The sequence below is a fragment of the Bos indicus x Bos taurus genome, chromosome 7 (assembly GCF_003369695.1).
Source record: "Bos indicus x Bos taurus breed Angus x Brahman F1 hybrid chromosome 7, Bos_hybrid_MaternalHap_v2.0, whole genome shotgun sequence".
Lineage (NCBI taxonomy): Eukaryota > Metazoa > Chordata > Mammalia > Artiodactyla > Bovidae > Bos > Bos indicus x Bos taurus.
Window position 1 is genome coordinate 93,655,345 of NC_040082.1, and position 15,362 is coordinate 93,670,706.

Consider the following 15,362-nt stretch of genomic DNA (forward strand, 5'->3'; position numbering starts at 1 on the left):
AAAACCATAATTCAAAATGAATTATGACAGCAACTAAACCACCACCACCACTACCCCAGTGTTCTTTGCAGCAGTATTCACGATAGCCATGACATGGAATCAACCCAAATGCACAACAACAGATGAACGGACAGAGAAGATGCGGTTCTTTTTTTTTTTTTCCATGAAGAATATTATTTCCTTGTCTGGATGTACCACGGTTTATTTATTCACTCAATTACTGAAGGACACCCAGGTCACTTCTATGTTTTGGCAGTTAGGAATAAGCCTGCAAACATCTTTGCACAGGTTTTGTGTAGAAAGAACTTTCAACTCACTTGGGTGAATATCAAGGATGGTGACTGTTGGATCGTATGATGAGAATAAGTTTGGGGCTTCCCCGGTGGCTCAGTGGTAAAGAATTTGCCTGCCAACCCAGGAGACACGGGTTTGATCCCTGGTCCAGGAAGATCCCACGCGCCATGGAGCAACTAAGCTGGGCACCACAACCATTGAGCCTGTGAGCTGCAGCTAATGAACCCCGCACGCCCTAGAGGCTGCGCTCTGCAACAAGAGAAGCCACCAGGGCGAGAAGCTCGAGCACCGCAACCAGAGAGTAGCCGCTGCTCACCCCACTAGAGAAAAGCCCACGCAACAATGAAGACCCAGCACAGCCAAAATAAATAATTTTTAAAAAGAATATGTTTAGTTTTATAAAAACCCACCAAACAGTCTCCCAAAGTGATTAGACCATTTTGCCTTCCCACCAGCACTGAATGAAAATTCCTATTGCTTCATAGGCTGTGGGATTTTTTTTTCTTCTTCTGTTTGACCATGCTGTGCCTCATGTGGGATCTTAGTCCCCCAACCAGGGATCAAACCCATGCCTTCTGCAGTGGAAGTGAAGAGTTTTAACCACTGAACCACCAGGGGACTCCTGGCAGTGGGATTTTTAAAAAATAATTAAATTAATTAATTTATTTTTTTGGCTGAGCTGGGTCTTCGTTCCTGTGAGGGCTTTTCTCTAGTTGTGGTGAGCAGGGGCTGCTCTTCGTTGCGGTGCACAGGCGTCCTATTTCGGTGGCTTCTCTTTGGTGGAGCGTGGGCTGTAGGGCACACGGGCTTCATTAATTGCAGTTCTTGGAGTCTAGGGCACAGGATCCACAGTTGTGGCACATGGGCTTAGTTGCTCTGTGGCATGTGGGATCTTCCTAGACCAGGGATCGAACCCTTGCCTCCTGCATTGGCAGGTTGATTCTTCACCACTGAGCCACCAGGGAAGCCCCGTTGGGATCTTTAATCACAGAAAAATCTAGAAAAAAATATTGGCTTCTACCTGCATGCATGTTTTCCTTAGAATACTATTTATAAAAACACTTACTTGGTGGCTCAGACAGTAAAGAATCTGCCTGAAATGCAGGAGACCCAGGTTCAGTCCCTGGGTCAGGAAGATCTTTTGGAGGAGGAAATGACAACCCACTCTAGTATTCTTGCCTGGAGAACCCCATGGACAGGGGAGCCTGGTGGGCTATAGTCCAGGGGGTCACAAAGAGCTGGACACAACTGAGCAGCTAACACATACACTTGTCATATTGTTAAAAAAAAAATCTTTCTGTGTCATTAGAAAATCATTTCATGCACTTAAAAAGCATTAAAAGCATTTTTAATGACTGTCTAGCCGTCACTTTTCACTTTCACGTATTGGAGAAGGAAATGGCAACCCACTCCAGTGTTCTTGCTTGGGGAATCCCAGGGACGGGGGAGTCTGGTGGGCTGCCATCTATGGGGTTGCACAGAGTCCGACACGACTGAAGCGACTTAGCAGCAGCAGCAGCAGCCAATGTGATCATGTTATAATATTACAGTTGACTTAACTGGGCACTATAAGCTTTGGCTAAGTGAGTATTGGAATAATGCTGCCAGTGGGTGGGGGCGGGATGGATTCAGAGTTTGGGCTTAGCAGATGCAAACTATTATACACAGAATGAATAAACAACAAGGTCCTACTGTATAGCACAGGAAACCACATTCAAAATCCTGTGATAAACCACAATGGGAAAGTAAATGAAAAAGAATATGTATTTACATATATTTGAATCACTCTGCTATACAGCAGAAGTTAACACAACACTGTAAATCGATTATACTTCAATAAAATAAATGTTTTTTAAAAAAACACTACCATGTGTTTGAAAAGTCAAAGTGAAGTCGCTCAGTCATGTCCCATTCTTCGAGACCCCATGGACTATACCTACCAGGCTCCTCCGTCCATGGAATTTTCCAGGTAAGAGTATTGGAGTGGGTTGCCATTTCCTTCTCCAGGGGATCTTTGGGTATGTGCAAATGTTTGCCTAGTTCTTTTTTTTTTTTTTTTGTATTTAACTTTTTTTAAATTTATTTTTTTTTATTTATTTAATTTTATTTTATTTTTAAACTTCACAATATTGTATTAGTTTTGCCAAATATCGAAATGAATCCGCCACAGGTATACATGTGTTCCCCATCCTGAACCCTCCTCCCTCCTCCCTCCCCATACCATCCCTCTGGGTTGTCCCAGGGCACCAGCCCCAAGCATCCAGTATCGTGCATTGAACCTGGACTGGCGACCCATTTCATACATGATGTTATACATGTTTCAATGCCATTCTCCCAAATCTTCCCACCCTCTCCCTCTCCCACAGAGTCCATAAGACTGATCTATACATCAGTGTCTCTTTTGCTGTCTCGTACACAGGGTTATTGTTACCATCTTTCTAAATTCCATATATATGTGTTAGTGTACTGTATTGGTGTTTTTCTTTCTGGCTTACTTCACTCTGTATAATAGGCTCCAGTTTCATCCACCTCATTAGAACTGATTCAAATGTATTCTTTTTAATGGCTGAGTAATACTCCATTGTGTATATGTACCACAGCTTTCTTATCCATTCATCTGCTGATGGACATCTAGGTTGCTTCCATGTCCTGGCTATTATAAACAGTGCTGCGATGAACATTGGGTTACACGTGTCTCTTTCAATTCTGGTTTCCTCAGTGTGTATGCCCAGCAGTGGGATTGCTGGATCATAAGGCAGTTCTATTTCCAGTTTTTTAAGGAATCTCCACACTGTTCTCCATAGTGGCTGTACTAGTTTGCATTCCCATCAACAGTGTAAGAGGGTTCCCTTTTCTCCACACCCTCTCCAGCATTTATTGCTTGTAGACTTTAGGATCGCAGCCATTCTGACTGGCTTGCCTAGTTCTTGTATTTATTCAGGATGAATTCTTAGAAGTGGAAATACTGGCTAGAAAAAGACAAATTTATGATTCTTGGTGTGTGTGTGTGTGTGTGTGTGTGTGTGTGCTCAGTCAGCATTCAACTCTTTGTGACCCCATAGACGGCAGCCCACCAGGCTCCCCCGTCCCTGGGATTCTCCAGGCAAGAACATTGGAGTGGGTTGCCATTTCCTTCTCCTAAGGCTATTAATACTGAAAGCTGCAAGTTGGAGCAACATTCTGTAATTCTTTTAAAAAGTCACAGTTTTTTAATTTTGTTTTATTTCAGCTGTGCCACGCAGCTTTCAGAATCTTAATTCCCCAACCAGGGATTGACCCAGGTTCTCGAAGTGAATGCACAGAGTCCTTACCACTGGACCACCGGGGAATTCCCTGTTTTAACTCTTCCATGGTCCTGCCTCCTCTTCAGCATGTCAGCATCCTGGAAAGGTAGCATTCTTACCTAGATTCAACTCGAGGTGTGGCAAAGAGCATTAGGCAGTCGCAGGAGGATGCCCACGAGCCCTGCTCCCCCTTCTCGCCACCCTTACTGGAAATGGAGGCTTTCCAGGGAAACTGAGGCAGATTGGGTAGTGGTCAATGCTCCCAGACAGCTTCTGAAAGGAATCCAGAACTTTCCTGGGCAGAGGGAAATATCAGATTTCACAGGGCAAGCACCTGTTCGTGTTAGTCACAAACAGGTCCGAGTTCGTCACGAACAGGTCCGAGTCGTGTCCGACTCTTTGTGATCCCGTGGTCGATAGTCTGCCAAGCTCCTCTGTCCATGGGATGCCCCAGGTAAGAACACTGAAATGAGTTGCCATTTCCTCCTTCAGGGATTCTTCCCGACTCAGAGATTGAACCCAGGTCTCCTGAACTCCTGGCAAATTCTTTACTTACTGAGCCACTAGAGAAGCCCAAGCACCTGTGATGAAGAGGGCAATTGCCAAAGCACTCACCCCTGCAGAGACCCTGGTGTCAGATGGATTCACTCAAGTCCAGGCTCCCACTTCCCGTGACCTCTACCTGCTAATCTTCCACAGGGCCCTCATTTTTCTGCCCCTTTTATCCTCATGACAGCTTTGCCCAAGCCCCTGAACAGGAAGCGGCAAACCCCTTTGAAACCGTGTAACTCAGATTAGGACTTGAAGCCTTGGTCTTTTAACTGAGATCACACACCAGGACTTAATAAAGCTCAGGTTCTTTATGTCTCATCACGGAAAGAATTCAGTGAGAGACAAAGTGATGGGTAAGAAGTGGATTTATTTAGAGAGAAATACACCTCACAGAGGGTTTCCCTCGTGTCTCAGATGGTAAGGAATCTGCCTGGTCAGGGAAATAGATCCCATAATGCTGCAACTAAGAGTGCCTGCTGCGACTGAGATTCTGAGTGCCGCCATTAAGACCAGGTGCAGCCAAATTAAAAAAAAAAAGTGCCTGGCACAGAGTAGGTGACCACATATCAGGAACGTATACCAGAACATTCCAATGTTTTCCTGAAAAAAAAATCCCACTCCTCAAATAACAGGATATTATTTATGTATTTATGTATATAATAGGGGCTTCCCTGGTGGCTCAGATGGTAAAGAATCTGCCTGCAAAGCAGGAGACCTGGGTTTGATCTCTGGGTCGGGAAGTTCTCCTGGAGAAGGGAATGGCTACCTACTCCAGTATTCTTGGCTGGAGAATATATAATATATTAATAAATAATGTATTATTTACATTATAATAGGCTATTATAATAACATATTAAACGTATTCAAATGTTTTGCTAAGTGGCTTAAATCATGTCCAACTCTGCAAGACCTCGTGGACTGTAGCCCACGAGGCTCCTCTGTGGGATTCTCCAGGCAAGAATACTGGAGTGGGTTGCCATGCCCTCCTCCAGGGGAATCTTCCTGAACCAAGGAATCAAACCTGTGTCTCTTATGTCTTCTGCATTGGCAGGCAGGTTCTTTACTGCTAGTGCCACATGGGAAGCCCCAATAACAAAAAATACTTGAGGGAAAATAAGGTTGAGGGCAGAGCACCAAAACCCACGGCTGTTGGGGGCCAGAGTGAGGTACTCCGCCCATGGCAAAGGTCATGAGGAAGGAGGCTCAACATACGCAAAGGTGGGATCGAGCCTCAGGAGTCCCCCTGGAAATCCTCGAGCATCTACCCCCATTAACCAGAGCCTGCCTACTTTACTACTTTGTGCTCTCACCTACACCTCTGACTTTACGGGGGGCTGTCCCTCACCACCTCTTTCGGAAAAGGAGTTAACTTAGAGCTCCAGTTAATAATAATTCCTGGGCGTGATAAGAGTGTTTTAACCTACAAACTCCTCTGAAGGTTCTCTAGCCTGCCTGACAGGCTTGTCCGGCCACATGTGATTGCTCACAGCCTCCCAACCGTGAGAGGCACGAGATGCTTTAAACCTTCTAAAAACAGGTTCCTTAGAAAAGTTAGAAAACTATTAGTATAAGTATAATGGGCTGATTAGAAATTGTATTGGTGAAGGGTTTTTCATTTGTTGAGCCAATGTTTGTTGCTAAGTCTCCATATCCCCTGCCCTTACACACATTAATGAATATGTAGAAGAAATAACTATTAACCTTTGATATTAATCACGTTAGACCTTAGGCTAAGTAAATTCTTTCCTTAACTAAAACCCAGTACACCCTCACCCTATAGGAATGTAACTTTATTTGGGTGGCGTCTGTTTTAAGAATAATCACCCTTGGAGAAAAAAGTGTTCTGGTTGACTGACCACTGTCACAAGGAGAGGGTCATAAATTGTCAGCAGGCCCCCCTGGCCAGAAGATGATGTAACACCCCTAAGACCTCTGTATACATTTGTATGAAGCACCTGACTTTAATAAAAGTCAGGACTGCTGTCCCCGCGTGACTTTTGTATAACATCTCAGTGTATAAAAACAGACTCTGGAAAATAAAGAATTGGGATCAGTTCCTCGAAAGACTGGTCTCCCCATGTCTCTCTCTCTCTCACTCTGGCTGAGTCTCCATCTGGAGTGCGGAACCCACCATGCTTACTAATTATGCCTGGGCTTCTAAGATCCGACCGGGGAGGCCTCAGTGTCTCCTCTCCTTTGGGAGAACGGAAGGACGCCTGCGGCCTACGTAAGTGGTGCAAGCTTCTTGTCTTGAAGTTTTATTGGTCTCCCGCGTAAACCAAGCTACTCAGCCTCTTTTCTCCACTGAATTTTCCTACTGAGCTATCCTCATTCTATTACTCTTTATATCTTTGATGAATATTTAAATAGTTGCCTAAGCCGTCTCCCCTTCAAATACCCTGGATCAGCCGGGGCTGGACCCCGCCACACGGCACTTAGTCCCCAGAGCACTAATACAGCCAGCAGTCATCCCGATTTAATCCCTACCTCAGATAAACCTCTCCTGCCTTCTGTGCCCAGTCTCTGGCCTCAAACTCTGGGCACCGCCTCTTCCTTTGAGATGAAAGCATTTGCTCCTGAGAGGTCACTTTTAACCTAACTGAAATCTGATCCAGCCTGTGGATGTCTTCATTAATTTAATACTTCATACTGTAAAATGTCTTTGCGGTATCTTCGCCTGAACTTGAAACTTCCCAGGCAAAAGAGCAAAAGCTGTAGAGATTTTGAAGCCCCAAACCATCCACAGAGCCCAGGAACAAAAGGCAACCATGAATAAAAATTTTAAAGTGAAAAGAAGGAAAGAATTGTAGGGTTAAAACAACGACAACAACCATGAAATGCCATCATGGAACTCAACATAAAAGCCAGTCGTAAAACCTAGCTATAGCTGCTGCTGCTGCTAAGTCGCTTCCGTCGTGTCCAACTCTGTGCGACCCCATAGACGGCAGCCCACCAGGCTCCCCCGTCCCTGGGATTCTCCAGGCAAGAACACTGGAGTGGGTTGCCATTTCCTTCTCCAGTGCATGAAAGTGAAAAGTGAAAGGGAAGTCGCTCAGTCGTGTCTGACTCTGAGTGACCCCATGGACTGGAGCCTACTAGGCTCCTTTGTCCATGGGATTTTCCAGGCAAGAGTACTGGAGTGGGGTGCCAAGAACCCAACACAAAACCCAGCCACAGAATTCAACCATGGAACCCAGCCACAAACCCCACTATAGCATGAAGCCACAGAACCCAGCCATAAAACCCAATCACAGAAACCAACATGGAACCCAGGGACAAAACTCAGGCATGGAACCTAGCACTGCCTACCCTGAAGAGAATCATTTTTGTAGCTTCCATTTTTCCTTTTTAAATAAGGTTTTTCCTGTCAGCTATAACCCAATACAAAATGTTTTTGGTGCTTAAAAAAATACAAAAATTAAAAATAAATAAGGTTTTTCTTATTTACATTATTAAGATTTTCTTTTTTAATTATAAAGGTTGCTAGGGAAAAAAAACATGTGTGAACAAATGCTTCTGGGTTACCCCAACATCCACCCTCTCTCCATCAATTTCAACCACGTGACTTACAAAAAGGAAGTTCACGTTGTAGCACAGTAAGAAGTAGCTATGGAATTTGTCAGCGGAGACTGGAATGCCCAGGACGGGGCTGCAGAACTTTGTTCCAGCCTGGATGATGCAGCCCAATGCTGTGTTAAAGAGAGAAAGAGAGCCGTTGGTGATTCTTTTGCTTCCCATCTATGTACGCTTGGACCAAATTTCTTCCATGTTTTGCCATCTGTAAAATGCAGTTTAATGGAGAAGGAAATGGCAACCCGCTCCAACATTCTTGTCTGGGAAATCCCATGGACACAGGAGCCTGGTGGGCTACAGTCCATTTGTCCACGGGGTCACCAAGAGTTGGACACGACTTAGCTAAACAACAACAAGCAATTATTTTGGCTTTTCTAACTTTCCAAATTCTCTCCTCCTCTCTCTTATAATTTGTTTCTGCACTCGTTTTCCTTGATCTCGATTCTGACCTTCTAGCTCTTATCTTTCCTTTTTTATTTTTTCTCTTCTGGTTAATTAACATATGATTCATACCAAAACAGCAAAGAAAACATTTTTTGAGAAGCTAAGAGGGTGGCAAGACCGCTCATTTCTTCCTGAATCTCTATCATTCTACATTTAATTTGTCAGGGTTATTGTTTATTTTGAAGCTTCTTTCTCTACCTATATTTACCATTATCACACCACAAACAGAGAGGAATTAAATGAACATCGTGGGTGCATCTGGTTCAGAAAATGCTTGAAGTTAGAGGTTTGGTGTTTGTGCCCACTCAGCGGAATTAATTTGCTTGACTGTGTATGTTTGAAGTCAGGGACTATGTCTTGATCATTTTGTTTAGTGCCTAGCACGTTTTCATGTATATCCAGTCACTTTAAATTAAATAAATGTTTGATGTTAAAGTAAAAAAAAAAAATTCAACTCAAGACCAGTTTTCCTGTCCAATTGGAGATAGATGGTGACGATTACACAACAAAGTAAATGTACTTAATGCTGCTGAAATGTTTATACTTTAAAACAATGCCCTCTTCCACGCTTTAGGGCCAACTCTGTCTCTGGTAATTGGTCAGTGTTTACCAGTGTCAACATACAGCAAAGCTTTAGTGGAGGTGTCGTTGCCTGAAGCTGCCCAGGTCTGGCCACAGCTAGGGTAGATTCTCAAGATACCTGGGTTTATGCAACTTGCTGGCACCCAGAACACAGAGGCTCTCCACTCCAGAGAAGCCTCAGTGTCTGTCAGATGGGAACAGAGTAAAAAGAAGGCAGATAGAAGAGTATCAGATTACCTGGTCACAGGGTAGACCCGGGGGCAGAGGCTCAGACTGGAAAGAGAGAAGAGGTTTTGCCTGCAAGGGCCCCTTGCTCATTCCTGCTCTCCCCTCATCATTTCCCAGGCAGATGACAGAGCACTCTTGCTGGGAAACCAACCCCAAACTCCTAACCACAGGCACTGGTGGGCATGGCAGGGGCTGGAGCATGGTCCCCAGAGATCAGAAAAAGCATCGGCTTTGCACACCCACAAGCTAGAAAGAGATGGGAATACCAGACCACCTGAGCTGCCTCTTGAGAAATCTGTATGCAGGTCAGGAAGCAACAGTTAGAACTGGGCATGGAAGAACAGTCTGGTTCCAAATAGGAAAAGCAGTACATCAAGGCTGTATATTGCCACCCTGCTTTTTTAACTTATATGCAGAGTACATCATGAGAAACACTGGGCTGGATGAAGCACAAGCTGGAATCAAGATTGCCAGGAGAAATATCAACAACCTCAGATATGCAGATGACACCACCGTTATGCAGAAAGTAAAGAAGAACTAAAGAGCCTCTTGATGAAAGTGAAAGTGGAGAGTGAAAAAGTTGGCTCAACATTCAGAAAACTAAGATCATGGCATCTGATCCCATCACTTCACCAGCAATGCGTGTTACCACTTTTTAAAATTTGTGTCAGTTTGAGGAAGTGGCATCTCACCATTATGTCAATTTGCGTGTTCTTACCCACAGCCCATCTGAACATCTTTTCATCTGATCTGGGGACTTGAATTTACTTTTCTGTGTAGTACTTATTGGGCTTCCAGGGTGATGCTATTGGTAAAGAATCTCTCTCCAATGCAGGGGACGTAAGAGATGTGGATTCCGTCCCTGGGTAGGAAGATCCCCTGGAGGAGGATATGGCAACCCACTCCAGTATTCTTGCCTGAGAAATCCCATGGACAGAGGAGCCTGGTGGGCTACAGTCCATGGGGTTGCAAAAGAGTTGGTTGCAACTTATGGACTAACAACAATAACATAGACATGAAGGAAATCGGTGGTTACCCAAACCTGAGGGGAAAGGGGAATAAAGCCTGAATGATTAATGGGTACAGAGTTTTCTTTTAGAAGGATGAAAATGTTTTGAAACTAGAGAAAGGTGGTGGTTGCGTAACATGGTCAGTGTAGCAAATGGTCACTGAATTGTATACTTTGAAATATTTTGTGAATTTTTACATCAATAAAGGAATATTTGAAAAGAAAAGAGATAAAATGCCAACTTTTCATGTATTCTGGGATATCTTTCTGGATTTTTATGATTTTTTCTTACTCATCTATTTAACTATTTTAACTTCAATTGCCAGAGCAAAATAGCACATTTCTGTCAGTCATGCCTGAGAACACTTTTCCCCACTCCAGTATTCTTGGGCTTTCCTGATGGCTCAGTCAGTAAAGAACTCTCCCGCAATGCGAGAGACCTGGGTTTGACCCCTGGGTTGGGAAGATCCCCTGGAGAAGGGAATGGCTACCCACTCCAGTATTCTGGCCTGGAAAATTTCATGGATAGAAGAGCCTGGCAGTCTATACTCCATGGGGTTGCAAAAAGTCAGAAACGACTGAATGACTTTCACTTATGGGCACAGGTATAAAAATATTTATTTGAATAAATTATGGTTCATCCACACCATGGGAGGTTATCAAGCAAGTCAGAAGAGTAAATTAGGACCTCAGCAGGTAGTCTGGGCAGTTCCCTTAGGATACCTTGAATACAAAGGTGTATCTAATATGATTCTATATTTATGAAACAGTAACCTTTACTCTCTACTTTTGGTCTATTATGTGTTATGTACTCTTAGTCAATGAGTAAGAATAACCTGGTGAGACACACTGCAAGATGGTTACCTTGAAGGATGACCAGTATAAGAGAAAATAAGAAAAAAAGAGAGGGTAGTTTGCCCCCGGCAACTGTTGAAAACACTAAGTCTTCTCTCTAAGCAAGTTTCGTCCAAGAGAAATATAAATATGACCCATGTATGCCATCTTAACCACATTGCAAAAAAGTGGAACAGAAAACAGACAAAATTTAATAATTTATTTAGCCCATGTGCCCCAAATATCATCAACACGTCACTGATATATATATATCTCTCTCAACATGTCACTGATACACGTATGTATGTGTATGTGTTTAATATACAGGACTTCCCAGGTGGCGCTACGGGTAAAGAACCCAGCTTCGAACGCAGGAGACAAGAGACATGAGTTCGATCCCTGGGTGGGGAAGATCTGGAGGAGGGCATGGCAACCCACCCCAGTATTCTTCCCTGGAGAATCCCATGGACAGAGGAGTGGCCTGGTGGGCTACAGTCCATGGGGTCGCAAAGAGTCGGACACAAGTCAAGCGACTTGGCACAAAGTGCACTGCTAAGTCACTTCGGTTGTGTCCAACTCTGTGTGACCCCATAGACGACAGCCCACCAGGCTCCGCCGTCCCTGGGATTCTCCAGGCAAGAACACTGGAGTGGGTTGCCATTTCCTTCTCCAATGCATGAAAGTGAAAAGTGAAAGTGAAGTCGTTCAGTCGTTGTCCGACTCCTAGCGACCCCATGGACGGCAGCCCACCAGGCCTCTCCGTCCATGGGATTTTCCAGGCAAGAGTACCGGAGTGGGGTGCCATTGCCTTCTTCGCAAAAGTGCACATACATATTTAATATATATAGGGCTTCCCAGGTGGCGCACTGGTAAAGAATCCGCCTGCCAATGCAGGAGACGCCAGAGACACGGGTTTGATTCCTGGGTCTGAGGGATCCTCTGGAGTAGGAAATGGCAACCTGCTCCGGTATTCTTGCCTGGGAAACTCCATGGACAGAGGAGCCTGGCAGACTACAGTCCGTGGGGTTGCAGAGTCGGACACGACTTAGATACTGCACACACACACACACACACACACACAAGTTTTAATTTGGCTACACCACTCGGCTAGCAGGATCTTCGTTCCTTGACCAGGGACTGAACCCACATCTGGCAGTGAAAGCACCGAGTTCTAAGCACAGGACTGCCAGGAAATTTCCATGTCATTGATATTTTAAAAAGCATCAGTGAGGCAAGTGACATTCTTTCTGCCTTATGAAGTCTTCCGAATCCAGTGTGTATTTCACACTTAAATCTCTGTTCACACTGGTCACATTCCAAGAACTCCACAGTTTCCTGTGGCCAGTGGCCACCATCTCCACAATGCCGTGCTGAAGACAATCTCTGGTAAGACTTGAGTGCCGCCTAGTGGCAGGTCCACTGAACTCCACCCTTCCTGGCAATGTGGTCCAAACTCAAAAACAGATCCCTGCCTAGAACCCTTGATGTCTCCCTACGGCCACCACATCATATCCATACCCGCCAGGTTGAGCTTTCGAGGCCCCTCTCAATCTGGGTCCAGCTTACCGCTCTCCACAGGCAATTTCCACTCTTTCCCGCTAGCCTCACTGGACTTGCCCACCATTCACTCATCCATTGATTGATTCACTGAAGGTTCACCGAAGACCCAGAGGTTACCCTGGCTCATGGGTATCTTCTGAGAGTCAGTGGTGTTTGAGCTTCCAGAACCAACAGTCTTCACTTAACCATTTGCCTCCTTGGGCATCAGTTTTCGAGTTTGATCTTGGGCTTCACACCTTCCTAGTAGGATTATTGATTGATTGCATGGCTGCTCAATCACTCAGTCATGTCTGCCAGGCTCCTCTGTCCATGGAATTTTTCAGGCAAGAATATGGGAGTGGGTTGCCATTTCATCCTCCAGGGGATCTTCCTCATCCAGGGATTGAATCCATGTCTCTTTCATCTCCTGCACTGGCAGGTGGATTCTTTACCAGTAGTGCCACCTGGGAAGCCTGGGTAGGATTATTGGGGGAACTCAGTGTGATAACAAATGTAAAGCTCCTTGCACACAATGGCTGCTTAATAGATGTTGACTGAACTAGTGCCATCCTCCAGGCTTGGGGGCAGGGCAAGAAACTGTAAGCAGAGATTCCTACAGCAGCTGGGGTTGGGGTGGATGGGACCACTGGGAGACAGGTAAGGCAAACACCAGAGCCCCAGAGAGGTGGGTGCAGATGTCAGGGCTGGGAGTGGGTAACCCGCTCCCACAGGACTAACCCATACCTGGCCCAGTGGCCCCAGTCTTTGCAGAACCCACTTACAATCACCCCTTGCATAAAAGCTGCCAATGGCTCCCTGTTGATTTTTTAAAGATATTTTCAAAAATTTAAAATTTATTTTTAATTAAAAATTTGATTATCTTTTATTTTTATTATTTATTTATTTGGCTGCATCAGGTCTTAGTTGAGGCATGTAGGATCTAGTTCCCCAACCAGGTATCGATCCCAGGGCTCCCACATTGGGAGCATGGAGTCCTAGCCACTGGGCTACCAAGGAAGTCCCTAAAATATTTTAAAAATTGTTTTGGGGCTTCCCTCGTGGTCTAGTGATTAAAAACCCACCTGCCAATGCAGGGGACATGGGTTTGATCCCTCGTCCTGGAACGATTCCACATGCCAAGAGGCAACTAAGCCCAAGCACCACAACTGGAGAGTGGCTCCTGCTTGCTGCAGCTAGAGAAAGCTCTCTCTCCCAGAAACAACAACCAAGCACGGCCAAAAAGAAAATAAACAAACAGATAAATAAATTAAAATTTAAAAAATCATTTAATTATTTATTTGGCTGCACCAGGTCTTAGTTGCAGGATTCAGGATCTTTGTTGCAAAATGTAGGGTCTTTGGTTGAGGCATGTGGGATCTGGTTCCCTGACCAGAGATTGAACCTGGGCCCCCTGTGTTGGGAGTATGGAGTCTTAGCCACTGGACCACCAGGGGAGTCCCTCCCAGATGATTTTAAATAGCAAGAAAATCCCCATAGATTGCCATTGCCTCACGTCTCACTCGTGGTTCCCTTTGTTCCCTGTGCTCCATCATGCAACTCACAAGGGCCTTTGCACATACTGTTCCCTACCATCTGGGATGCTCCTCTCTCCCCTTCCCTCAGTTTTAATTCCTTATCTGGCCAATCTCTGTCTTGGAGAAGCCTCCCCTGACCTCCAGCCTAAGTCAGGCCCCTGGGGCATCAATACCTCCTTGCCCCAAGACTAACCACCACCAGAATGTGAGTCCCATGGATCTTTGCTTTGCTTGCCACTGTGCTGCCCCCTCACCTGGAACAATGCCTGATATATATATAGCAGGCACTCAATAAACGCTAGAGTGAATAATATCCCCCAGACTCTGATACAAACAGCAGGAGGGCAGGGTCTAGGGCTGTTTCTGCTTCCTTCCTGTTCCCCATGCCTAGTATACAGTAGGCAGTCAATAAATGGGTGACACTAGTAGTAAAGAACCCGCCTGCCAAAGCAGGAGATGTAAGAGATGCAGGTTCCATCCCTGATTTGGGAAGATCCTTTAGAGGAGGGCATGGCAACCCACTCTGGTATTCTTGTCTGGGAAATTCCATGGACAGAGCAGCCTGGTGGGCTTACAGTCCATAGGGTCACAGAGAGTTGGACACGACTGAAGCGACTTAGTACACACAGAAATGGAGGATGCCCTCAGGCCTGGGTCACCAGGCACCTGTGTCTTGGACCACCACATGGCCACTGTACACTACTATTAGCTGGATCCTACTTGATTTTCCCAGGAAAATGACCAACAGAGAGATTTTCCTTCCCATTTTGAAGATGAGGGAAGCAAAGTCCAGAGGTTGAGAGGTTGGGCTCCATATGTTGTTCATGCCTCTGGAGCTGATGTTTCTTCTCCATCAGAAAAACTCACGATGGCAGGCTACATAGAGTGTCCCAAAGATGCTCACATTCTAATTGCCAGGGCCTGTGAAAGATGGGGACACCTTTGCAGATGGGGTTAAGTTGAGGATATGGAGATGGGAGGATGCTCCTGCATTACTAGGGGAATCACAAGGGTCCTTAAAAGAGGGAGGCAGGAGGGTCAGAGAGAGAGGGATTAGAGGATGCTACATGACTGGCTTTGAAGATGGAGGAAGGGGCCACAGTCCAGGGGATGCAGGTAGCTTCCAGAAGATGGAAAAGGCCAGGAAATGGACTCTCTCCATAGTCTCCAGAAGGATTGCAGTCCTGAGGGTGACTTGATGTCAGCCCAGTGAAAGCCATTTTGGGTTCTGACCTCCAGAATGGAAAGATAGAAAACTGGTGTTTTTTACAAGCCACAAAGTCTGTGATAACTTGTCACTGTGGCCATAGGAAGCTCATATGAAGCTTTTCCTGACGGAAAGTTTCCAGCAGATCAGCAGGCAGAAGGCATCTGATGGCTGCAGCAAGACTGTTGCCTCAAGTCCAAAGCTCTGTGTTTCAGACACAACCAGCCCTGTTGGTCCAGCTGTCTGTCTCCCAGTGGCCGGGTCTGCCCTCCCCCATGACA